Source organism: Athene cunicularia (assembly GCF_003259725.1).
Source record: "Athene cunicularia isolate RWA chromosome 4 unlocalized genomic scaffold, athCun1 chr4_part3, whole genome shotgun sequence".
NCBI lineage: Eukaryota > Metazoa > Chordata > Aves > Strigiformes > Strigidae > Athene > Athene cunicularia.
The window spans coordinates 4,941,473-4,967,268 of NW_020799100.1; the positions used below are offsets into that span (position 1 = coordinate 4,941,473).

A 25,796-nucleotide genomic window follows, 5' to 3' on the forward strand; every position below is an offset into this window, starting at 1 on the left:
CAAAGAATTTTCATTAGCTAACAAGGCAGTTCTACCATGAGAACGTTAGTCATTAGAGTGGTTTAAGTAGCAAAGAAGCATCTAAATTCGTACTGATCTTAATAGTTATTTCTGTCAAACAGATGGTCTATTGTTCATGTCTACACTTCTCTGACTTCTTAATTGCTAATGTACATGCTACAACTAATTGTACAGTACTAGTAACCTCTGCACAGTAATAAATAGGTCAAAGCTTCTTTCAGACCTTAAGAGTTTTGGTTCTTAGTGTTGCAGCTTAATGTATCATCTACCAGCCACAGCACAGCTTTATATTACACAACAGACCACAGCAAGTGGAGAAGCAATTTCTTTGTCCTAACACAAAAAGGCACAACACATAGATCTGCAAGGATGGAGGCTTGAGCTTGCCTGAGCTCTGAACAGGGCCCTGGACAGGCAAGGAAGAGGTGGTCAGTATGCCACTTCAGCTGAAGTTTGGGTTTTTCAGGTCCTGCATCTTGTTCCTTTGTGCCTCCATGGTGGCAGAGAGGGTTTATGGGCATACGTGTCTTCTCCTGCTGTCTTACAGGGGCTGACTGGACATCACCTCATCTTCTCATGACATGGAAAGAAAATGAGTTTGTTGAACGTGAAGGACTCATAATTGAAAATATTGTTGATCTTTAAACATTTAACATTTGTAAACCAAGCATCAGAAGAAAAAGCAGTTTAAAAGCTTCCCTGAGCAGACCAGGGAGAGAATAGACGCAGCAAGACAAATAGATGCTTAAAGCAACAAGTCTATAAGGCTACTCCAGCACACAGGCACTTAACCAGAGATGCCCTTCGCAGTGAATTTTCCTACCTGAGCCACGTCTGGTCACAGAGCGTAGTGCTCCACAGCTGTGCAGTCATCCACCAGCGCGGGGCTGCTGCCAGAATAACTCAGTGGAATCACTGTGCTAGGTTTAAAAATGTGAGGTAACTTTCAGAGACACATACATTTGCAATTCATGACTTCTTTTCACAGGCCTGGCTGCTTTTCAAAGAGGTTTAAAAACCAGATGTGGAAAATAAGATTGCTAAAATCATTTGGCAACTTAATAAAGGGGTGCTGCGTGTTCCCAGGGTAGATTTTCAACAACAGAGCACAACAAACACATGAGAAAATGCTTTCAGGGCAAGGGGGAAAGGCTTTGAAAATTTCGCATCCTGGCAGAATGAAATATAATGTTTTGTTTATGTGATTTGTTTTTTCCATTAAGTATTTTTGTTTATCTTCATGTAAACATTTTCAAGAAATTTGAATTCTTATTTGGGGCAGGGGGAAGGATCAATCTCAGTTGCATGTGATTTCAGTTGTAACTCCTGTCTATGTTGTCTTGTCTCATTCCTAGAAGATTAGGTGCCACAACATACATTCGCAATACTACAAACAAGAACAATATGAAAAACACAATTACTATTAATATAAAATTAGTTTGTAAACCACGAGTAGAACAGGAACAACAATACAAAAATCGAGAACAGAAAATAATCTCAGATAACGCGTGCTCTCAAACACAATGCAAAATCCTACGTGGCCAGACCACCAGGTGACAGTGATTCAAGCACCATGAGGTCCACCCTCAATTCAACCAACTCTCTTTGTCCAGACAAACCATGACACACTTCTTTGCCTCTATTTATCATCTCAATACTTGCTCTTATTTTTCTTCCTCTTAGATGTTTTTCCTGAAATGTCAAACACAAAATGGAAACATGTTCTACACATAAAACAAAAGGAATGGTAAAACATCTGGTGAGGAGACTGAAAGGTTCCTGAGGGGCAGGCAGTCTCCTGACATACGCAGTTACAAAGCACACTCAGGCCAAGGCAGCAGCTAAGAATGGGCCCCACTTAGGCTCTGGGAAGGCAGAGAGAGGCAGGAGTGCACCAATATGGCTGCTCAAAACTCAGAGCTGTTAGAGCCAGGAAGAAGCTGTATTTCTGGAGGCCTCAGCCAAGGCGAGAGGTGACAGCAGTGGAGCCACCGCTTGGGCTCTCTTCCCCTTGGGAAGGGATCCAGCTGGGCACAAGGAATCCATGCTCAGCCCGGGGAAGGGATCGTGCTGAGCAGGAGGAGGGATCCAGCTCAGCCGGGGGACGGGACCCAGCTGGGCATGAGGAGGGACCCATGCTCAGCCCAAGCTGTTGCTCATCGCTCTCCCAGACAGCAGTGGGGATCCCATTATCTGCGTTATGTCAACGAGAATGGAAGTTTACACTCAAAAGTGCAGCGTATGAACCAATCAAATCCACTCGGCACCATAAAGGACTCGGCCCTTAGTGGGTATAAAATGGCAGCCATCGCTGCCACCTCTGCGGCCCCATCTGTGCACGCAGAACTGAACAGAGAAAATCATGAAAGCAAACACAGATACGCACAAAACACTAGAGAAAAGAAACTAAATCTGCATCCTGCTGGCAAAGGGCTATGGTGACCCCATCAGAGAGCTGGCTTGCCTTGAGCTTCATCGGCAAGGTACAAACACTTGGTATTTAGAGAACAGCCTGAAACAGTAACGCTCTCTCGAGGTATTCTGCGTACCAATTAAATAGTCTAAGTTTATATCAAGATTATTGTCACCTATTTAATGGCTCATTGATTTTAGAAGCCATACCAATTTTCTCTTTCCTTTCCATTGAGTTATAGTAATGACTAACTATAAAAATTAGATAACATGCTGAAATGTGATTTAAAAACATCTGTACACTTTGATAGCTCTACTTCTAAGTGAGAGATGAGTTAATATCCCCCTGTTTTACCCCACATCACCAGTTTTGGCCTATGTAGCTCTAAAGATGAGGATGATTTTTAAAAAATATTTTTTTTAAATCCCAGAAACTCTCAGTCATTTCTTCTATGGTCCTTTAAAGCACCATGTAAATACACAATTGAAGAGTCCAGTGTTTTTTCCAGCTGAACAGTTGGTTCCCAGGGAAAGGTTCCAGCCTCCTCTGGAATCATTTCTGAAAGATGCCTTAGAAACATGCATGCTCCTAACAGTCTCTGTGCCTGTCACCACATCGCTCCTTCAGAACAGGTCAAAGATCACTTCATCGTAATATTTTCCATCAGATGAACAAATGCACAACATCTGATTTTTTGCAGCATCAAATCCACTTTCGCATTTTTATTTAGAAAAAATGGAAAATATCTGGGAAATGCAAACAAAGCATCAGTTCTCTACATTTATCTAGCAGTAGGTTTCAAATTTTTCATTTCAAGTAGAATTATTCAATCCACTAAACTTCTAAATGGAATATTTCAAAGAAAAATGAGAGAAATAAAAATCTGCAGAACACATTGGAAGTTTACTCAAATCAAATATTCCAACAGAGAAAAAAAAAATAGATTGTATCCAGCAAAGAAAGTTCTAACTGGTTTTTAATCTTATGCAGGTTACAAAGAAAGCTAAAAATGTTAAAATATTTTTCTCCATGACAGAAAAAAAAAAGTCATTTCGAACCAGGTTAGCAAATTTCAGTCCCCTGATTCCCATTTTCCCTTGATCTTACTATGACTTTACCTGCCTTACGGAATCATTGTTTTCAAGTATTTGATTCAAGAATAATATGGGTTTTGTGGGCCACGCAGAGGTGTCCTGTCCCTATTTCTTCACAGCACCGTCTATCTACGCTCTCCCCTATGCAGGATTGCATAGATTCATGTTTGCAGTGAATGTTCACTTCAGGTTTTCTGCTACATTTCCAGTCAGTGCAGAAAACTCCCAACCCCCCAGAAATTTAGTTGCAGCTGACCAGAAGGGAGATCACAGTGTGCTGAAACCCCAATTTCACTCTTTGCCTGTTAGAAGGCACTCCTTTTCTTTTAAAAAATGTCACAACTTTCTCTTGGAAAGAATGCAGAGAGCACTGCATCTAACACCTCACCCAGCAAACAGATCCACTCCCCAGCAGGCACTGGAAACTCCACACCAGTAACACACCAGCAGTTTTCTGTCCACCTTTTTGCATACAGTTATCTCACATAATTCACTCTGCAATAATCTCAATGTTTAGTCCTTAAAAATAAGCATCTTTTTGTCCTTGGCTACTTTTTGCATATCCTTGTTCAAATACACTACCCTTTCTCTTTAACTCCCAGTATTTCTATTCCTAGGTAACATTGGCGACCTTTGGGCATCTGCTCAAACATCTCTGAGGACTTTTCCAACTCCCACCTGTGTCCTTTGTGGTGCACTCTCATTTGATTTCATGTAATTATATTCACAACTTCGTCTGTCCCACAAAAATTTATTCGTAAAATTTTATTTTAGCAGCAACTAGTAGATCCAAACTATCATTCAAAAATGATCAATGGGTCTCCTTTCTTTTGCTGCATCTCCTCTCAGCGCCCTAGGGCTGCAGATCACATGGACACAACTTCTCTGAAACAAAGCTTGAGTAGTTTTGCAGAACATCATCAGTTCAGAGCACTGAACATCTCACATCGCAGACTTGCACAAAACCCATTTACAAAATGAGCTACAGGCCAAAAGCTACTCATTAAAATAATGAAAAACACTCTTGAAAGAAACTTAGAAGAATACAGTTTTGTGCTCTCAGGCTTTCACGTGCCCCCCAAACAAACCCATTTGATAATGACCGATTATCCTAAACTGCATTAAAATTCAATCTTGGTTATGAATATTACCAATTAAGTACTACTCAAACTCTACACTTCAGTTCAGTACAATATCTGTGATTCAGAAGATGAGCACAGTGCCCATTGCAGCATTAATAGGTTCTAACTTGACACGTGCAGTTTTTCAAGCAACTGGATTCGTTACTTTCATAAAATTATTCAGCAATATTCACAATTTCAAAATTATTTTTGAGCTCTTCTTGGCCACTCTTTAGTTCTGTCGCTTCCACAACAGTGTGCCAGTTCCTACCCCATCTTTATGTTTTCCACACCCCCACTTCAGGTCTCCTACTTCCAGGCTCATGGCTGAAAACACTCTGATCCTTTCTTTACCCTTCCTTTCTCCTTCTGCTGTGACTGGTACATTCTAATTCCTGGAACTCATCTGAGCTTTAAAGCCCTAGAGTTATCAGCAGGGAAACCTATGACTTGCAATCTCCAAAACATCTGGAAGGCCAAGGACTGACAATTCCTTGTAACCGAGGAACTTCACTGCAGCCGAAAGAGCTGACACCACTGCAAAAGAATACTTAGAAAATGGAAAACCAAAACAATATCAAAATTTGCAGCATATAAAAGCAGCGGACACAGTCCCCAGCCCTGCACCCACGCCCATGCTCCACACTGGCCAAGGGCTGTGTTCAGGCCATGAAAGTGAAGGCTAACAAGGGACACAGAATCACCCAAGGGTTGAGATTGGAAGGGATCTCTGGAGGTCATCTGGTCCAACCCCGCTGCTTAAGCAGGGCCAGCTAGAGCAGACTGCCCAGGAACATGTCAGGATGGCTTTTAAATATCTCTAAGGATGGAGACTCCACAACCTCCCTGAGCAGCCCATGTCAGCGCTCAGTCACCCCGCACTCTAAAACATTATTTCCTGATGTTGAGGGAACCTCCTGTGTTCCAGTTTGTGCTCACTGCCTCTGGGCACCACCGGGAAGAGCCTGGCTCTGTCCCCTTTGCACCTTCCCCTCAGGTATTTATACACATTGATAAGAGTCCCTGAGCCTCCTTTTTTTCTAGGCTAAACAGTCCCAACTCCCTCAGCCTTTTTTCATGCAAGATGCTCCAGTCCCTCAACATCTCTGTGGCCCTTTGTTTGACTCTCTCCAGTACGTCCAAGCCTCTCCTGCACTGGGGAGCCCAGCACTGGGCACAGTACTCCAGGTGTGGCCTGACCAGTGCTGAGTAGAGGGCAAAGGTCACCTCCCTCCTCCAGCTGGCAATGCTTCTCCTAACACAGCCCAGGATACCATTTGCTTTCTTTTTGTCAAGGGCACATCTGCTAGCTCATGGTCAACTTAGTGTCCACCAGAACCTCCAGGCCCTTTCCTGCAAAGCTGCTTTCCATCTGGGCAGCATAAAGTGATGGATGATTAAGGCTGAGTTCAAGGCTTGCACAAGTGAAAGGATACATACTCTGAGCACTGCAAACAAGCATTTAGTTCAAAAGCAAATACTTAATTTTGTTCATAGCCCCTGACTCAGATGGTCTGGGTAAGAACAGTCCCAGTTTAGTGAATCACTTGCAACTTTGGTAAGACTTGTAGTAAGCTCTTTATCAGCCACTGTTTGCCTGCCTTTAAAATGTATATGTGACCAAAACACTTGTTCATGTTGAAGAATGAATCCACCTACTGTATTTGTCGAATATTGCTCTTTCATTACCTGTTGTACATCATGTAGATAAAATTAAATCCTCTGTGAACAAACTTCTTTGCAAATGTGAAATCAAAGCAAACAACATTAAGTTGAAACACAGCTCATAATGCAACATTAATTTCATTGCAAGGAAGAGGTTCAATTCTTGGTATTTGATTTTCTCTAAATAATAGATAGTACCTATTTAGTAGACCTAGGAGTAAATCATTTTTCCAATTCTCTACTGGTAAAACACAGCAGCACATAATAGCATGATTTTGCTGTATTATTAAAAAGAAGGTCAGTATTTCAGTAACATTCTTGTTATCAATAAGGTTACTCAGCAGTCATGAAGCATAAGCTGAACATCCTGTGACTCTGAGATGTTAAAACATATCATTCCGATCATTTTTCCACTCCTTGCTAAGTACCACTGCAACTCAGATTGCAGTGTCAGCTGCCTAGATAAGAATTATATAACCCAGGGAAAAAAATAGCGTGAACATCTAACTGCAAGTCAGCATGAAAATAAATGGCTCAAAAATGGAAGAATTCAGATTTTGAGAATGGCACCACAGGTCACGTCTGGGTCCATTTCTTTGCAAACCCCACATGTTTATTATCAAACAAAAAAATATTGGCATTAGTTTCTGCAAAGAACAGATATATTTCATTGAAATATTCAGCTCCCAGATCATGGTGTCATCCAAGAAATAGCAGGAATATTATCAACAGAGAATAGTTTTGGTAGCTCGTTACAAGATTATAGTGCTTACAGTTTGTTCAAAAAATAACTATGTAGAAAGGAAAGCAGACAAGAGACAGCCAACACAAGAAATAAAACCTGGAAATCCTGCAGTATGAAGTTTTAAAAACTAGAAATAAGTTTGTTTTGAGAGCAATTTTTTCACAAACAGCATGAGACATACTTGAGCTACAGTATAAAAAAGACAATGAATGTGATTGTTTCCTCTATCATAGAATACTAGATGTTTTCAAATACGTATTAAAAGCAAATTTTAGAATGAGACAGGAAGCTGCTTAAAAAAGCTCCAAATCATTAGGATTAACCTGTGAAGCTGGTTACCAATATTGTTGAAAGCTCCAGAACAAAACTTAGAGTAGTGCAGTTACTGAAAATAAGATCCTGGGCTCCACAGAGCAATGAAGTGCCATTGCCACGAGTGATTTCAATACTGAGTCTTTGACTCATCAAAACCCAGTTCAATTTGGCCTCCTCAGTAAATGACTTTTGAAAAGGGAAGGTAGAGTTCCTTGAAAATGTTACTGTCATTCACATTCTTATCGCTTTAGCACTCAAGATTTCTTTCTCATGGAGACTATGCCATTAGGCAATATGCTTGTCAGTCAAAGTACCACTGGTATTTACGCATTTTCAGAACTGGAGGTTCTAGAGAACAACTGCAGCTATAAATATAGTGTCCTGAGCCAGGTGAGCACCACTGCTGAATGTTCCCAACAACAGCAGCGTACCCCAAAGCAACAAACTGTCTGGCAATGGAGATATACAGGAAGGTTGAAAGAGGGAGAGAAGAGAGCCTCAAAACCTCTCTGCCAGGAGCAGAGTAAATGAAAAAAAAAAAAAAATGGGAAAAGGAAGATGAGATGAAGGTACTGGAATTCAAACAGAGGTGCAGATGGATGGAGAGACTGAGAAGTGCCACCTTTGTGCAGCAATATTTGTTCAGGGAAACACAAATTGTTTACAGAAAGTCCAATGGCTGTATGTAGTATTTGGATTAACCTTGTCCCCCAGAACAGTTTGACACTATCATTTGCAGGCTGTTAATGTTCATATACAAACCCACTGAGTTAGACTAAGTAGCTATGCCAAGCTGTAAAACAGATGGGTAAACTGGGGTTAGCAGGCAGGAGGGGAAGAGCCAAGTGGAAAGTAAAGACTTCAGGTGGACCCTGAAGGAACCAGAGATGCAGTAAATGGATTTGAGCAAGATGTTCAAGTCTTCAACTTTGTTATGAGCTAATGAAAATCTAATGTAGGGTAGCTCACTGACAGCAATGTAAATCCTTCCAAAAATGAGGGAGAAAAATTAATTTTCTCCGAGTTTTAAATCAGCAGGGAGTTTTCTTATTCATCTACTGGTATATCAGGAAATGTCCTGGTCTTCTGATCACACAGCTGGGTGACAGCTCCTTTGCAGGGCATTAGGGACCTCGGGACTTCCAAACTACAGGTGGACTATTCTTCTCAAGAGCTGCCAGAGTGTATGGAGACACAGAAAAGGCAAAGGCATATTTAGGGAGCAACAATAAAGGAAACTACGTGAGTGAACCCAAACTACTCGGACTTCATAGGTCTAAATGACATGTAACACTGAATATATTAAGAGCCTCTCAGAAAACTGGCAAGTAGGATATTGTCAGACACTGCTCCAAAGGGCAAATAGGAGCACAAGAGCTTCCGTGAGCTCAAGCATAGCCCATCCCAATGTGCAGAAGCCAGCGTGACTGAACAGAGAACTCCAAACTGAGCTGGAAAGCAAAAAAATAGCAAGGCAGGGACAGGCTTCCCAGGAGGAGCACAGAGGCATCACCCAGACAGGCAGGGAGGGAATTAGAAAAGCCAGAGTTTCACGTCCCTTCCTAAGCTCTGGGATCACCTTCCAAAGGACTGTGCTGAAAGTCTAAAACAGTTCAAAATGAGACTGGACAAATTAATGGAAGAAGAGATGCCACAAAGATTGTTACATACAAAGACAACCCTTCTGATTTGAGAAGTCTCTAATGCACAAGTTGGTTGTGTCTAGAGGAATGGAAAAACTGGCACACATGCCATATGCCTTCTCACCCTCCTTCACATCCACCCATTACTGGCCACTGGGCATGGGCAACCTGTGATCTGGCACGGTACAGTCATCCTTATATTCTCTGGTCTGTGCTCCACTGTGCTGTACCTGTACATGCTCAATTTGTATTTACTCACATTTGGAGGTCAGCCCCACTTTCCAGCATGAATAAGTCAAAACCAAAGATGACAGGAATCTGCGCAGAAGGGAAAACATCTCTGTTCTCATGTTGAAAAAACATCAAGATCTCCTAAGATAGTGTGCCATCTGAAACAGTCTTTCCTCTGAAGCCATTGACCTACTTTGTTAGCTATACAATTTCTTACAAATTTACTATATTATAACAGCTGTGTTCATGCTGTTCTAGTGTCAGCACTTCTATTCTAAACTCCATTTTTTACACACTTCCGTAATAACTCAATTATAAAACTGGGTAAAATGTGCCTCTCCACAAACAGTTTCTTCCCCGAAGTATATTCAACCATCCACAAAAAGCCATCATTGCAAAATGCCAAATTGCCCCTTCGGGGTCTGATTTGTCCCCCCAGAGTGTGGCTGGACTCTGCCCAAGGGTGGCTGGTGGAGACCTCTGAGCCCATCCGTGCATCTGAAAAATAAAGATCTGCTCTTGTCATTGACAAGCTGATGGCAGACGTGTGGTGTGTGGCCCTGCACTGCTTTTTTGTGTTCCCTGGGTGGGTTTGCACAGAGCCCCGGCACCCCGCGGGGCAGCACGGAGCTGGTGAGGAGTGCTGCTCTGCAGTCAGGTACCCCAAAGGGGCCTGACAAAACCATGGGGTAAAGAGGGAGATCTTGGAAGTGCATGGCAAAGGGTTGGGCAGGAAAGGGGCTGCAGACGAGAAACTGGTGTAGGGAGGGAAAGAACAAAAAGAGAAGAGAGGGCAGTTCGGTTTCCTGTGAAGAGCCAGTACCCTGGCAGTAGTGTCCTCACAGCACAGCAGCTGGGAATGGGGACACACACACAGACACACAAACACACAGATACACACACACACACACACACACACACACACACAGATATACACACACACACACACACACGATAGCTGTACAGACAAAATGGCAAGAAGAAATCTATCTCCCCAGTTCAACCACAGCCAAGCTTTGGCTTTTCTAACTCCCTCCCTGCCTGCCTGCGCAGTGACTCTGTACTCCTCCCGGACTGTCCATCCCTGCCCCAAACTCACAGCCCTTCCATAAATTTTCCCTATTCTATTTGTTCTGACAAAAAGTCACCAAAACCACATGAGATATTCAAGGTGCTGGAACAGCACAGATCTATACACAACGGTGTTTCTCCGGTTTGTTCTCTATTTCACTCCTAATAACCCACAGTGTTCTGTTTGCTTTTCTGCCTGCCACTGAGTCTAGCACCCACGTTTTCACAGAGCTGTCTGCTACAGACCCAAGCCTCACTCCTCTATAGTAACTCTTTACTTCGGCATGTCATGACGGGTAGCACAGACTCTCAGATGCTACGTCCACACAGCCATACCAGCAACATCCTGGAAGTAACACTATCATAAATGACTATCCCCTTCCCCTTTTAGGAGGGCTCTCAGACCTGCCCTCAGAGGTGCTCCCATCCCCACAATAAAACACAGCTGCCGCTGGTGCCCCATGGGTCACAAACCTCCCTAGTGCAGGGCCTCCATGGTGCAGCCCATGGTGCTGGCTGGACACATCCTGAACAAGACACAACCACCAGGCAGGGGCTCCATGTGCACTTTTTCCCCCAAATACTTTCTCTAGCAATGCCCCCACCTGCCAGCACCAAATCCCAAAGGTGTTGGACTCCAAAACTTCACCAAGGCTGAAATAAAATCTTCTCTTCCATCAGTACACTCATGCCCATCCATCTTCTTTCCCCCCTTAAGTGTACTGCACAAGGTAGTCCCCATACCAGAAAGTCTCTTCTAAATATAGAACTGCTGCCACTGTTAAAGACTTAAGACTTTTCAGCCCAGACTGTATTTTTCCCTTTCTGGACTCATTTCTGGAAGTCTCCAAACAGCAGCAACTTGTTATTAATAAAACCACCAGATAATCTTAATTCAGGAAATGGGCAAATACTAAGTAATTACCATCTTTCATATAAAATACATCTTAAAAACTTCTATTAAAAGATTTTTATGCACAAGTGATGTCCTACTGAAACAAATGAGATTCCATGTCTGCAAAATTAGGCATGACCATGTCTGTAGGATTGTGCACTACAGTGATTCTCTTTGACTTCTTACAGTAAGGAATCTTCCTATGTATTAATGTTATAAACTACAGAAGTTAAATTAAATTCTACAGTTCATTCTAAAATGACAAAGAAAACCTCTTATCTGTTCCTATCTTCTTCAGATGCAATGACCAAGTGAAAGAATTCAGCTTTAGTCCATCAGTGGATCTTTCCAATTGCTACCTAAGCACGTATATGACAGCTGTCAATTCAGAAATTGTTTATCACAACAGAAAGATGACAGGAAAACACTAAGTTGATATGACAGCAATGGTAAAAATGTGTTAAAGCAGGCATCCCTGTAGGAAATCTTTCTGCACTACAACAGATGGCCAGTAGTTATAGGAAACCATTAAAGCTTGAATTGAGGAAATTGGTTAAATTTTTCACAGCAAAGGGTAGCAGATAAAAATAAACAAACTTCACCAACCTTCCAGGGAGAGCCAGTTCTTTTATAGAGAGCAGGTACCTATCAATAGCACAGGAGAGGCACTAGATTTTACAGGCACACTGCTATATTGTATAATGATTTTATAATCATTGTATCATTTCCAAATACCATGCAGACAATAGTCACACAAGTGTCGTAATTGCATAATTACTACATTAATACACGCAGGCAGCAATTACACAAATACTACAGCTCTGAGCTCCAGGAGGGGAAGCCGCTGAGAGTGCACCCGGCCAGGCTGGCAGCTGGTGCCCCGCAGCCCACCCCTGCGGATCTGCCACGGAGCCGGGAAAGGTGATGGGTGCGTGAAGGGTGGACTTTTCCTCCTCTAAGGCTTTAACTGGAGAGACATTGCACTTTTCAGCTATTCTGGAATACACCAACTCACCCAAGAGTGAGTGTGATGATGAGATGCTGTGACTTATATGAAGGTACAGACTTTTTCCTCTCTATTTAAGAATTTTCAATGTCTCAAGAGAGATACCGGCAACAAATACAAATATTATATTGTTATATACAAAATATTAGCAAAGATTGACTCATAAACTGACCACCTCCAAAATTCATATCCATCCAGACCGGTCCTTTATCCTGACAGCATTCATTAGGTCTGCTTTTTCACATGACTAAAATATATTCCAGCACTGAGCAAAGAAAATTAACACTTCCTAGGAAACTAGGAGAAATTCAAGGTATACAAGCATTGTAGCACATCTGGGCTGCATTCCAAATGACAAGGGCTAAGATAGGGGATTGGGGAATTTTAAAAAGACAAAACTTCACTGAGGTTGCTTTTGGGACCCATTTAAACATGAAACTAAGGGACCGTGAACCTGTGGGAACCAGGGAACAGATGCCCAACTCATTCCCACTTCTGAAGGCTTTTTTTAAAAAAAAAAAAAAAAAATCCCTTGGGAATCCACAGCAATACTTGTTTTAATGAGAGCATTTCAACAGCTGCATGTCTGAGCACTGTGCAAAGCTGACGAGCACTGCTTGTCACAGCTTGCCTTACTTGCACAGTCCAGGGGACATGTTTGTTAAAACAAATGCTGTTCATCTATGTATATTAAAACTTTCCTGTCTTTAAGGAGAAAACAGAAGAAAGGATGAAGTAGTTCTCATCACCCTAGTGTATAGGAGCAGCCAGGCAGAGGACATCATGAGCTGATGGTGCTGAAAAGCTAACGCGGTACCAGATCTGAATTTGATTTGAGAAGTCTTTTTCATCACTGATGAGAAATAAGGAAAATTCTCAGCCCCTGAAATACAATTCCCGTTCTTTCCCCCAAAATACAATTCCTATTTTGAGACTGAATTGATCTTTAAAAGCACAAAAGCTGTTTCTTTAGCCTCACCATACATTCCTGTGATGTGCGTATTATAAACAACAGCAACTAAATTAACTTCATAACACTCCGGTGGAATTTCAAGGGAAAGAAAAACAAAGAAACAAACAAATAAACACTGTTATGTGAAGATACATACTTTTTCATAAGATCTCTGCCCTCTGGGTGAGGATAACCATGCTTCCAGCACACTGCTCTCACTCATTTAATAATGGGATACAATTTTGGATTGTGTTTATGTTGACAGAAAGCAGAAGTGACAAAGCTCAAGAAGCTTTGCTTTTAGTATTTGCCTGTTGGAATGGAAATTCTTGAAGAGAACCTCTAGGCTGATAAAATCTGTCACTTGAATATCAAATAAAAATAAGTAAAACTAACTTTATCAGCCACTAGAAAAAACTCATCTATTTCCAGTGTGAACTGCAGTAATATCTGGTTCAGGCCTTTTCTGTTTCAGCCACTTCCTGAGTTCGCTCTTGTTTTGGGGATCCAAACATCCTGAACCTGCCAAGTAATAGAGCAGCATTACCTCGAAGTTGTATCAAACCACCTGCACAGCTGAAAGTCCACAGCCTGAAAACAAGGCACAAGCAGGATTCGATGCTAAAAGGCATGAAACCCCCAGCTGAAGACCAACCCACAGAGACTCAGACCAGGGTCAGCATGGGCTCCCCTGACCATGGGCTTTGCTATGGCAATACTCAGCTGATCTGGAGACAGCTTTGCTGTTTCTCCTATAAAATTTGTTTCATCTCTAAGATCAGCACCAACTTTTAAAACTGCAGGAAGATCCATCCATCTGATGAAACACAGTTAATAAGGGTTAAAACCTAAATTCCTTATGCACTGAAGCATGCTCTGTTTTTTAAAACTCTACAATCAATTGTTAAATCTGGCAAACACAGGCCATTTAAGCACTTAACTTTGATCATCTTGACTTTCTAAACTTAATTCCCTAAATACACAAATGTGTACGTACCTTGTAGTCAGAGGCAGTAATTACAGCTGACAGCTGTGAACGTATTTTACATGTTTCAGTAATAAACCTATCTATCCCTATTAAATATTAATACACAATCTTTCCCTATTACCTATTATGTCATCACTCACTTCAGTTTTAGGAAGAAGGTCAGCAAAAACAAGATAACAAGATTTTTGTCATTTGTTAAAATACAGACTGAGCAGTTTATAGATGTTAATAAAACCCCTGACAAGAGAAGCACTATTTATTAACAGAACTGATATATAAGCAGGAAAAAATAAATAGAACACTCTCCTGCCTTAAATTTATCTATTGTATAAATATCAGGGGTCATATTTCAGCCAGGATAGGAAGGACATGGGAAGGAAGGTGAAATGAAAATACACCCTGGTCCTTCTCTATGCTGCTACCTCCCAGCCTCTGCATGGGAACTCGAAGAAGCCTGCTCTGAAATTCAGTGCCACTCCACAAGGCAGGACGCTCGGGAGCCAGGCAGGGCTGCTTGGGCAGGAGATTAGGATTTAGATACAAACCTCAATGCCATGATTTCCCCCATCTGTGGTTGAGAAGATACACAAGAGGTAGCCTTCCAGATCTGCCATAAACTCGAGTATCTTCAGCTGTCATGTTTCTCTTAACCTCACCAATTATTTTCATGTTTTCCTAATTGGGAAGGATGAGTCTGGCAAGTGCAAGCGCATACGATACCCACAGACACTGCAGATCATTTGCAACTATTATTTCAGTTTTCTGACTTAATAATACAGTGTGGTACAGTTCAGAAGCTGACTCACTTGACATTCAGACTTTTCTACTGAAAAAAATGCTGATTTGACAAAAATCGAGATATTTCAGAGGAATATACTTCCCACGAATTACTTTCAGTTAAACCAAAATGTGTCTTATGTTTGAATTTTTTGAACTATTTATACAAGTTTCAAGAAAATTCATACTATTAAAGTCACTTCAGTTTTGTTTTTACCAATTGTTTTCACCCAAATAATTTCATATCATTCTTCTGAAAGGTTAAAACAGAATATGTTTTCAAGTTTCTTTTTCTGGGAATTTTAGTGATCGACTTTTCACTCTAATTTGATTGACAAGAAGAAGCTGGAAAACTTAGACTTGTTACTGGAATCTGATTATTTTTTTTTTTCTTAAAAACTAACCAGTGAGGAAACAACTATTCATATTTGGTTACCAAATTTTATTGCCAGTCACAATTTTTTTCTCCACTTCAATCTCTCCTCTGCCTCCCTGCCCTTCCCAGCAGACCTCTGAACCCGGTAAAAGTGCAGACAGCCAAAAGTGGGATTATTTTAGGTCTCAGAAAGTGAATGCTGAAATTCACTAGTCATCTTTCAAATTTTCAATATGGAGAAGGGGAAAAAACAAACTCATCAACAGGTACTGCTTAAAAACAAAACTTCACCACTACCACCCACAAATACAGCAGCTAATCTTTCAGCTTAGTTTATTAAACTCAGCCTTACAACTACTCGCTTCCTACTTTCACCGCTCCTTCTAGAAAACTCCTCCAGAACCTCCAACCTAAGTAACTACAAATTTTCTTTTAGTTTGTGCATAACCACATTACAGCCTGGTATTCTCATACCAACCCTGCCCTGTCTCCAAAGTAGTTATTTTCTGTCAGTCCCAGATGATAACCCCCCCCTAAGTATTATCAACTGCAATTAAATCTTACAGGCTTCATTTTGATGCAAAAACAGATCTGTCTGATCTCAGTCATAAGGCCTCCCACTGCCCTGACTATCCAAGTAACCCCTCTCTGCATTCTGAGTTTTAAAGCATCTTTCTTGAACTGTGTAACTGGCCGCATGCATAAGACTCTAGAGTACTCCACATTTTCCAGCCTGCTCCATTAACCCTGGCTTCTCCTCAGCCAGAATTAACTTTGCTGACATGCAGCCCACAGAGTCTTCTCTTATTCCCAGATCGGCAGAACTCAGGCAACAGTACTCTTTACTTATGCCACACTATCCCTTATTTTATAGGGCTTTCTCAGATCACACCTAAATTTGCTCTCTCTGCTTAATGCTCTGAAGTTTCCTTAGCCCTTCCAAAGCCTCTGAGGGATCTTCAGATTTCCTTCTTAACTTCTTTCTAACTCTTTTAAACTCCAGAAATAAACAGACAGAGGATTTCACTTTCAACCCCACCATTTCAGCCACATGGTATCTACCCATATCTTCCACTGATTCATTAGTAGGTTAGGATTGCAGGACCAACTTATTTTGGTGCTTATCAATTGCTTGCTTTTTTTTTTTCCCCTCCTGTGATAACTTTTGCAAAGCACAAAATAATCCTTTAAATCATAAAATCCAAAACAAAGGGTGACGTTCCTCTCTTGGAAAGTTGACTGGTTTTGAATACACACATACATATTGTCCACGCCACTTTTTTTTTTTTTAGTAATTCAAACCCGGTTTTTACAACAAATTTCGAGTCAGGTTTAGTGCTTACTACTGGCTTCAATCTTTTTACACTAGGGGATGTAGTTCCATTAAATCAGTGTCTGCAAGATTGGAGTCCAGGAGAATTCCATCCTATTTCATGCTTCATTATGAAAGATTCATATAGCCCTACTCATCATGTTTCTACAGTCATCTACATCAACTTTAGCGTACTAAAATGTTGTATGCTACAAAGTGACACGTTGAAATGATCTGTCAAGTTCACTGGGCTTAACCACTCTGACAATGATATGTAATCTTACTTTGGTTAGGGATAAAAAGACATCCTCATCAGCACACAAGAGCAATCTTTATTGTGGTAATTAGCATTTACCAAATTGCAACATTAAGCTCAAAATGTTGAGAAGTGCCCTAGAGGCAGAAGTACAGGAGAGAGATTACCTACAGGCCACTGAGAATGGAAGCTGACTTGGTGCTGGAAGCAGCAGTGATGTGAGCACCACATGCCTTAGCTTGTTTTCTATGCAAAATGGTGTTAATAGTTTCCACAACATGACATGTTAATAAACTGTCTTGCACAAAGACACACACACCCTCCTCAAGAAAAAAAAGAACAAAAGTCATTCCTGTGCAAGACAGACTGAATTATTTAATTCAATTTAGCAGGTACCTAGAAAGCAACACTCAAGAGCAGAGTTAAGCATTTGAACTTCTTGGTCAAGTACAAGCTGGTATTTTATTTTACCTTGGTTTTTTATTTCATGTAAGATACCAACTAGGAAACATAAACCAGGACTGGAACTGGAAGATAACCAGGGTACTAGCCAAAGTCTGTCAAAGCAAGGTTGTGCCATCAAATGCTTGATCTTTGTGTAATGTTGTAACTCAGTGACGACAATGGTCTTTTCCAACCCAAATGATTCTATGATTCTGTATGTGCATGTGTTCATGTTTTAACCAAGTCTGAGTCAGAAATCATTAGACTGAAGGAAGGGCTGGTGATACAAAGTTCAACTCCCAAATCCAATGTAAATTCCTTCAGCTGCATTCCATGACACAGACCAGTTAAGACTTCTGAGAAAATCACTCACAAGATACAAATTGCCAGAACAATGTGGGGTTCTTCTGCTTTGGTTTGGTTCTTTTTTTAAAATCTTCACTCTGTCATCTTGTCTACTAGAGACCACCTGGTCTACCTCCTACAGCAGGTAATTCTATAGTAATGACACAGTAATGACACAGGGTACCTAAACATTCAAGCATTCTTGGGATGCTCAGTTTCTTCTAGGTTGATACCACTAGAGATATAAGACCATTTATCTACCATGACCACAACTTTTATCACTCACACCATTTCCTGTTCCTGGTTTTGCTACCCTCCAGTGATCTACATTTTCATTTATATATTTGTGCCATTATTTTACTAGAAGAAAAACTTCAAGAGATTTTACTGGAGCTTCATTTGCATTTGATGACTCCATTTAATAGCCCTGTGGGCTAAAATCTAACTGAGGAAAATTTCTAATTCCTGATGGCAGAGGAGGACGTTAACTCCATTAGCATCAAAAAGAAATAACCAAGTGTCAAGACAGTTTTCACAGTTCCATTCCTGTCCTTTCAGACCAGTTACAGCTCCTGGAACGAGGTTAGTCAACGGTGCAGACAAGTTCCTCAGTTAACACGTCCAATGGTGCTGTCGGACTCTAGGCACTGACTGCATCAGTCATGCTGCCAGATCCAGTTACTGGAAATTTAAAAAACAAGCAAACCAAAAGATACACAATGAATTGTTTACACTTACAAGCTCTTAATGAAAAAAAGAGATATTATCTCTTTATCTTTTTGCCATTTAAAAACAAGTGCACCTGAATAAAAAGGATGAGATGGGGAGGATAGGGGGTTTTTTTTAATCATTTGTCATTCTAAATATCATGAAACAGGAAAATTAAAGCAGCTTTATAGCATTCTCAAACTTGACTAGATAAATCACAAGCTAAGCACAGGGTTTTATGATACTCCTCAGAGATCAGTCCCATAAGTCTGGCTGAATCCTCAACTCCTCCTTGGTTTCATTTTGACAAAGCCTCCCTGCTGAACAAGGAGTAATTCCAGGCTGGCAGACTGCTGTTAGTAAGGCTTTACTTCAACCTTTTTAGCACTTTCTAAGTATCTACTCTTCTTCACTTTTCTCTGTTAACTTCAATGATATGATAAACCTCCACAAATAGTACAGCAAACCAGCATTTAAAAAAGGTCACCTGAGGACCTTCGCAGAACATGAAGTGCAGGAAACAGCAAAATCAGGTACATTTTGCAAGACCGGTCTTGCAAGGTATTGACTGTCCAGTTCTACAACATTTCTGTTCTGCAGGGTACTCAATCTATTAACTCAAGTGGTGGAGGTTCTTGCTTTGGAAAAAGAAAACTCCAGTTTGTCAGTGGCCAAACATGGCTAGTCCCAAACACAAAACACAGAGGAAACAAGAGAATTCTAACTCTTTAATTTTCTGTTCATTAAGAAGCTAAAAGAGTATTTTTGCAAGTCCTCTTTGATGCACTTGCTATGGCCAGTAGGACATTCAGGTGCTAAAGAAAAAAATTAAAAAGAGAAGTTATGAACAGTCATCCTTCATTCCCCAAAATAACTGAAATCCTTTTCAAAACAACAGAATCCTCAAAAGAGGATCAAAGAAAATGCATTAAAAAGGTTTCACTTAACAACTGTATTTTCCCTTCCAACCAAATTCCTGACTTTCTTCTTAAGCAATCTTAAACTCTTATCTCTATTAATAGCTTAATGCATGATAAACAGTACATTATTCAAAAGGAATTTGTACTTTCACATTTGGTACAATACTCGCAAGCTACTGGCACTGTCTTCCACTTGATTTCAAGTGACATGCCCAAAAACTCTGCAAGGAAAAATAGATCTGCCCATTCAAAACAGATACTGTCCCTGCCCAGCTGAATGCATCTTATTCTTGCAACCAAAGAAAGAAGAAATACTGAGTTCAAAACGTACTTCAAAGGGGAAGAGAGCACATAAAAAAGGATGAGGTGTCCTATTTAATTCAAGTCACACCACTTCCAAAAGGATGTAGCAGAATTACAAAAGTTTCAAAGATGGGCAATAAAAATTATTAAAGTCATGCTGGTTCTTCCATATCCAAAGAGACTGAAGATGTTGGGTCTTCTCAGATCAAAGAAGCAAAAGCAAAGGTAGAGACAACATGAAAATAAAGAAGGCAATATGATAAAAGGTACAGCAAAGATAAGTTGAGGTCTACCATTCAGTCTCTTTCATAATGTAAGATCAAGGATACCTTCAACATTTTCAAAAGGTTACAAAATTGACACAATGCATTATCCACCTGTGGAACATCAGAATACACGATACCAGCTATGTCAAGGATTTAGGCTGAATAAAAAAGCCTGATGGGTTAAGCGTGCACAGGTTCCAATGGCATTTTTACTTTTTTTAAAAAAATTAATGTTAGGATCTGTCCAAATAAAATCCTTTTCTTAGTCTTCTATAAGAGAAATTCCCTGAACTCTTAATTTTAATAGTGTAAAGAATACTTGATTTTCAGTTTATCAAGTGACCAAGACACTTCACTTTTTATACAGTCATAAATCACAATACTACAGAAACTGAAAAAAAATTCTGATTTTACAGCTGTCAGTAATTTTGCAACAAAATATCTGCATCTGATATTAAACTTTTAAATGTCTCTGTGATCTATGTTAGAGGAAAGTAAATTTATAAATATTGGAATTTCAGAAATTAGGCTTCCCCTTTCAGCTAGCACCTTTCCATAAATACTGTAAATATCAATACTTTCAATGTGTGTTTAGTATGAAAATAACCCACATTGCCAAGAACATAGACTGAAATAGTATCAAACATGAATTAACTGCAAACACAAACAAGAAAACAAAAAGGCGATACTAACAGCACCTGCTTTGGCAATGCATCTCTATTACAAAGCTAACAAGGCCTCCATGAGATCACAGAAACATAATATCTCAAGTTGTTAGGGACCCATAACGATCAAGGTACTGGGCATTCATTCATTCATTCATTCCTTCCTTAAGTGAACATAATACACTTCAAGGTGCAAGCCATTTTTAAACAACATCTAGGAGTGAACTTTTCCTGTCTTCCACTCTTCTCCCTTTAGTGGAGAGTTCAGCACAGTTGTCGCCAGGAAAAGAAACCACCTCATGTCCATGGACAGGGGAAGACTCATCCCCAGCCTGCAGCCTCTTAAACACTGCACTGATGGAGCTCCTCTCAGGTCTGGAAACGTGACTGTTCAGTCAGTGGGGCTGAAGACACCACATCGTGGTGAGGCACACAGAGACGTGTGACTGTCCTGCAGTGGCTCTGAGCCAGAGAAGTTTTGAAAAGGAGAGAGATATTCAATGGCAGCAGAGAGGAAGAGAAGGTCTATCCACAGAAGAAGATAGCAGGAATGTCTCCGATATATCACTTTACATCTGCATTACTATTTTCTTGTTGCTATGGGAGTACTAGAGAAAGTGGTTACCATTTTGCATTCAAAGACCCATGTAAAGTCTAGGTATGAACAGTATAATTTGTTTGCAGCCTATAATTTTCTCTTCCAAGCAGTGTTAAATAGTTTTGTTTCGGGGGAGGGTATTAACAATATTCTCTTCTCTATTCACATGTTAAAATTAGCTAACCTTCTACCTGCTCTGGAGAACATCCAAGAAAATCTAAAGCAATGACAAGCACTAACTTATCAGGGTAAAACAGATCTATTTTCCATATAATTAAAATTAACGTACTAAGTGGAATACTTTTCATAGAGCTGATGTTATCTTGCTTTTTATGACGAGGCCATCTACCAAATTAATTCCATCATATTTAACCTGAGTGTCAAGAACCAGACTTCAAAGCACATGGGAGGAAATAGCTTTGAAAATTTTAGCAGTGATTACAGGGGCAGTCTAGAAGTCCTTCCTTATCTAATTAAACAACATTGCCTTCATTCTCTTCAGACAGGATCAACAATGGAAGTCAACAGAGGTAAATACTGGAATCTTATTTTAGTTGTATCAACACAAAAGAGGAGACAGAAACACAGGATAATGCTAGGCTGTTTCTATACTCATGTGATGACTCCTCATTTCAACCTGAAAGAAGATACAATTCGTCACATTTACTCAAACAATCACTGGCAGGAACAAGCAGATCTTGAAGAAGGGGCTCAGCATCATGAAAGTGCTACCAACACTGTATTTTTGTATTTCAATAAATTGTTTGATGTTCTGCCTGAAGACTTAAGTCGGGCAGGAATAAATGTGCATACCTAGCTAGTGATTGCATTGCTGCTCACTTATCTTCAGAATTTAAACTCCTCCTCAATATTCTCAGAGCTAAACCCTGTGCAGTTCAATAATGCAGTCAGTCCCTGTTCAGAGTGTTCTCTACACAGCTGATGTACAACAACATAACAGAGTAACATACAAAATTAAGAAAATGCCGATTTTCAGTCTCCAGGCTATTTTCAGTGAGCTGTGAATAAAAGTTTGAAACTCAAGCTAAGTATCAACTGGAGACAATTTCATGGCATCAGGGAAGAGCTGTACAGAAAGATTTGAACATTGTTACTTAAGGAGTGACTTACTGTGCTCCCACTTCTATCCATCCTACTCGAGGCTCACAGATCAACTGAAAGAGTCCACCTGACCTCAAAAATTTCTGAGTAAGTCCCCTTAGTGCCTGTCAACAACACTCCAAAGATGCAGTTTATGTTGAGAATTGATTATTCAAAAGTAAATATATAAAGGAGTAAGTAGGCATATAAACATACTGAAGGGATGCTCAAGGGAAAGGCTATTTCCCCAGGAAGCACGAGAAAGAAGAACTCTTAACAAAAGGCCACTTTAAAATATTTCAGCTCTTAGCAAAGATCATTAAGTATTATTTGAGACGAGTGAAACGGAGAGGGGAAAACATGTGTCCTACATTTAGATGAAGACTGATGCTACTTGTAGAAGGAGGAGCTGGAGGTATTTGATGCAGCACCAAAACCTCTAGCAGCAGCTAGAAAGGGCTGATTAAAATTCAGATGCTGTAACCAGAGTACATGAAAAGTAGAGCTACATAATTCATAAATAGAAAGCTACATTAAATAGCATTAAAGATCCTGCTTATGCAAAAGCAAAGACCTACAGAATGGGTGCTAGCACGCCCAGCATCCGTACCAAGTCCTGGCTTCCCCCCGCAGATGCAGCTATGCATTTCTAGTGCGCAGCACACCCCGTACATCACTGCAAACACTACTCAACCGCTCCAGCAGCAGGAGGAGAGCAGCGCTCTCATAGCAACAAGAACAAGGAAACATCAGCTGGAGGATACCATGCAATTAACAATTAAACATTGTGGGGAGCCTGGAGTTGCTACGGGTGGGGAGAAATTAATTCTTCAGGTTTAGCAGCAGATTCCTCTCTGCAGAGATGACACCGCTTCTGAAGGCTGCGTACATCGAGAGCACCGGGGTCAGCTCAGCACTAAGACAGCTGGTGTTGTACACACTTCTGAACTTGGCAAGTCATCCATCGCCATATAATTGTTATTGCCAGGCATTTAATTTGGGATTAATGGGGAAAAAAATGGGTGCTAAATCAGAGTCAATACTATATTATAAAAAAATAACAGGCCAAGTTCTCTATTGCAGTGACTCACCTTCCCTGAGGTCAATGAAACTACATCAGCAGGAAATTTTGTCCCATTACAAGGATCTAAGCAAGTAATTCATACTGAATCATTTATCTAATTAATCTCAATTTTTCAGCATGAATGCTAACAGGCTCCAAATTCCTCTCTTTTATTTGAAGTTATTCACTGAATAATCCTTGCTCATGTCACTGCTGTGAAGTGTCCACAGACGGATGGGAGAATTTCTGACCTGTCCTCAAGGTTACATAGCATGTTTCTGTCCACCAGGAATACACAGCTTGGAAAGCAGAAGTTGTTTCCCACCATTATTCTGTGCCATTTGCTGGAAGGTCAGTGCTATTGTTTAAGAAATTTTGCCAGTGAACTGACTTAGTAAAGCACTTGAAAAAAATGAACACCACAAATTCTGTGAAAGAACACAAAACAAAGATCATTTACCACTGTTCCTCTATTGCTTATATTAAAAAACAACTAGGAGAAATAATCCCTTTTGGTTTTCCCTTTCTTAAAATAAATGCAGTGGGTTTGTATGGATATGAATAATTGAACAACCCAGTGATTTAAAGCTATTATATATTTATATGTTCTTTCTGTTGTTTTTTTTTAATCAAAAGAGTCTGCAGAGATGAACTGTTCAATGGATCTCCCTGCCATGCCCAAGGGTCATTTTTTGCCCAACATGTCACATAGGAGCAGCTTATTCATTACAGTCATTGTTTTATGGATGCCCTTTCAGTGCTCCCTTTGTTTCACAGGGGGCACCCTGTTAAAAATCTTAAGAGCAGGTTCTCTTCATTTCCCCAGACTTCTGTTTTTGTTCAATCCCTTATGCTACTACACATTAGTATTTAACATTTGTATGGAGTTAATGTTTAAAGGCCTAGCCACCGCTGACACCATTCTGCCAGAAACTACACAGATTAGAAAGCTCATGCCCAACACAACTGTGATCACCATGTAGTAGAGACACAGTAAACAATGCACAACACAGCCAAGGATGGAGCATGCTGCCACTGAAATGGGATGGGGCAAGCCTTAGCCTCGCGGGAGCATTTTGCCACATGGGGTATTTATCAAAGGTACTGCTCAAAGGCTGCTGGGTGGCTTGTTTGGAGTAAGCAGAGCAATTGCACTCTCCTCCTGCACAGTCATTAACTCAGGAAGGTGCTCCAGTCCTTTCTGAATTAAAAGTCACAACAAAAATACAAAGTCATTAGGGAGGGCTGAATCAAGAAGTGAAAAATATCTTTTTTTCTGGCTGCCAGTTGTCCGCAAAAGCATTTGAAGAGATGATGCTAAATGCTTTCCAAAGAATTAATGTCACTACCAAAAATTGCTTTCGAGCACATGGTCACAAGTGCGCATTATCTGTCATTTGCTCATTTTAAACCATCATATTTACACTCTGCAATACTCAAAACACTTCTGGTTTGTCCCAGCTGTCCTCTCCTGGTGAATTATCCTGCATTCACTGGGGCCGAGATGGTAGGAGCTGATGGATTTCTTTGCAAATGTTTTGTGTTCTGAAGAAGCAGAACCCTTCTCTCTCTTCCATTTTAACAATTTGTTGACTGGGGGAAAACAAAAGGATTAACAGCTCTTATGCTTTGGCCTTCTCTATCTTTCTTTTTCATCACTGGATCAGGGTCCCATTCCTGGTATACACCAGTGAATTAAATATTAGCTTTTAATGAACCAGTTACACATTGCAGCCAGGAATGAAAGCTGCATAGAATAGAGGAAATTACTATAGAAGCATAATTTGCCTTTAAAATTGCATGTAAAAATAATGACAACAGCACACCAGTTTGTTTATTTATGTGTGTTTTACCTATCCACTGATGTGTTACAAGGCCTGCTGTTTCTCGAAGTATAAAGATCATTCTGTTAGGGTCAAACATCTTACTTTAAGCTGCAGAAGTTACTGTATTTAGCTACAGAAGCCTTGCTTCCCACCTCCTACATACCAACCCAAGCGGTCATCAACCACTAACATCATGTCCAACATAAAAATAATCCCACCAGCCGTGCCAAGTGTAACTAATGTTTGTATTTTTCTTTCAGTATCAGAAGCCAATCCTGGTGATAGTTTGTTGCTTCATCAGTTTCTGGGGCTGTGAAGACTGTCACCAGGACTCATGCAGAAACTCCAGTGTTCTCCATCACCCACAACTTCGCTTAAAAGCACTCAGACTCATAAACCCTGCATTCTTTTGAACAGGAAGAATTATTGAGGGTTAAGGAACCGCTGTCTCGGAGTAACCTTCAGCAGCAGCCATGGCATCTGAATCACTCTGGACACTTACTAAATTAAGAAGCATGTAAGGAAGACAAAACCATCAAGAACAAATTTACTTGTCTTTTTTTTCCCCTCCCTTTATTCAGGCAGAGAGGAATTCCAACAGTACTACGTCAGACATATCTAACAAAGCTTTCTTAATTGGCATTAACCAGTATTTCAGGAGGTAACATTTCACTAA

General features: G+C 40.5%; 1 protein-coding gene across 4 annotated transcripts in view; it reads right to left on the bottom strand.

The window, feature by feature from the left end:
• IL1RAPL2 (interleukin 1 receptor accessory protein like 2) overlaps positions 1–25,796 on the bottom strand; it is a 393,161-nt gene that overhangs the window by 255,079 nt on the left and 112,286 nt on the right. The window contains exon 1 of one of the 4 annotated variants that reach the window (XM_026848606.1): positions 845–897. The exons of the other annotated variants lie outside the window; for them this stretch is intronic. The gene's annotated coding sequence lies outside the window, so the exon portion shown is untranslated. Of the gene's footprint in view, positions 1–844; positions 898–25,796 lie in introns of those variants that run through there. 4 annotated transcript variants of the gene reach the window in all.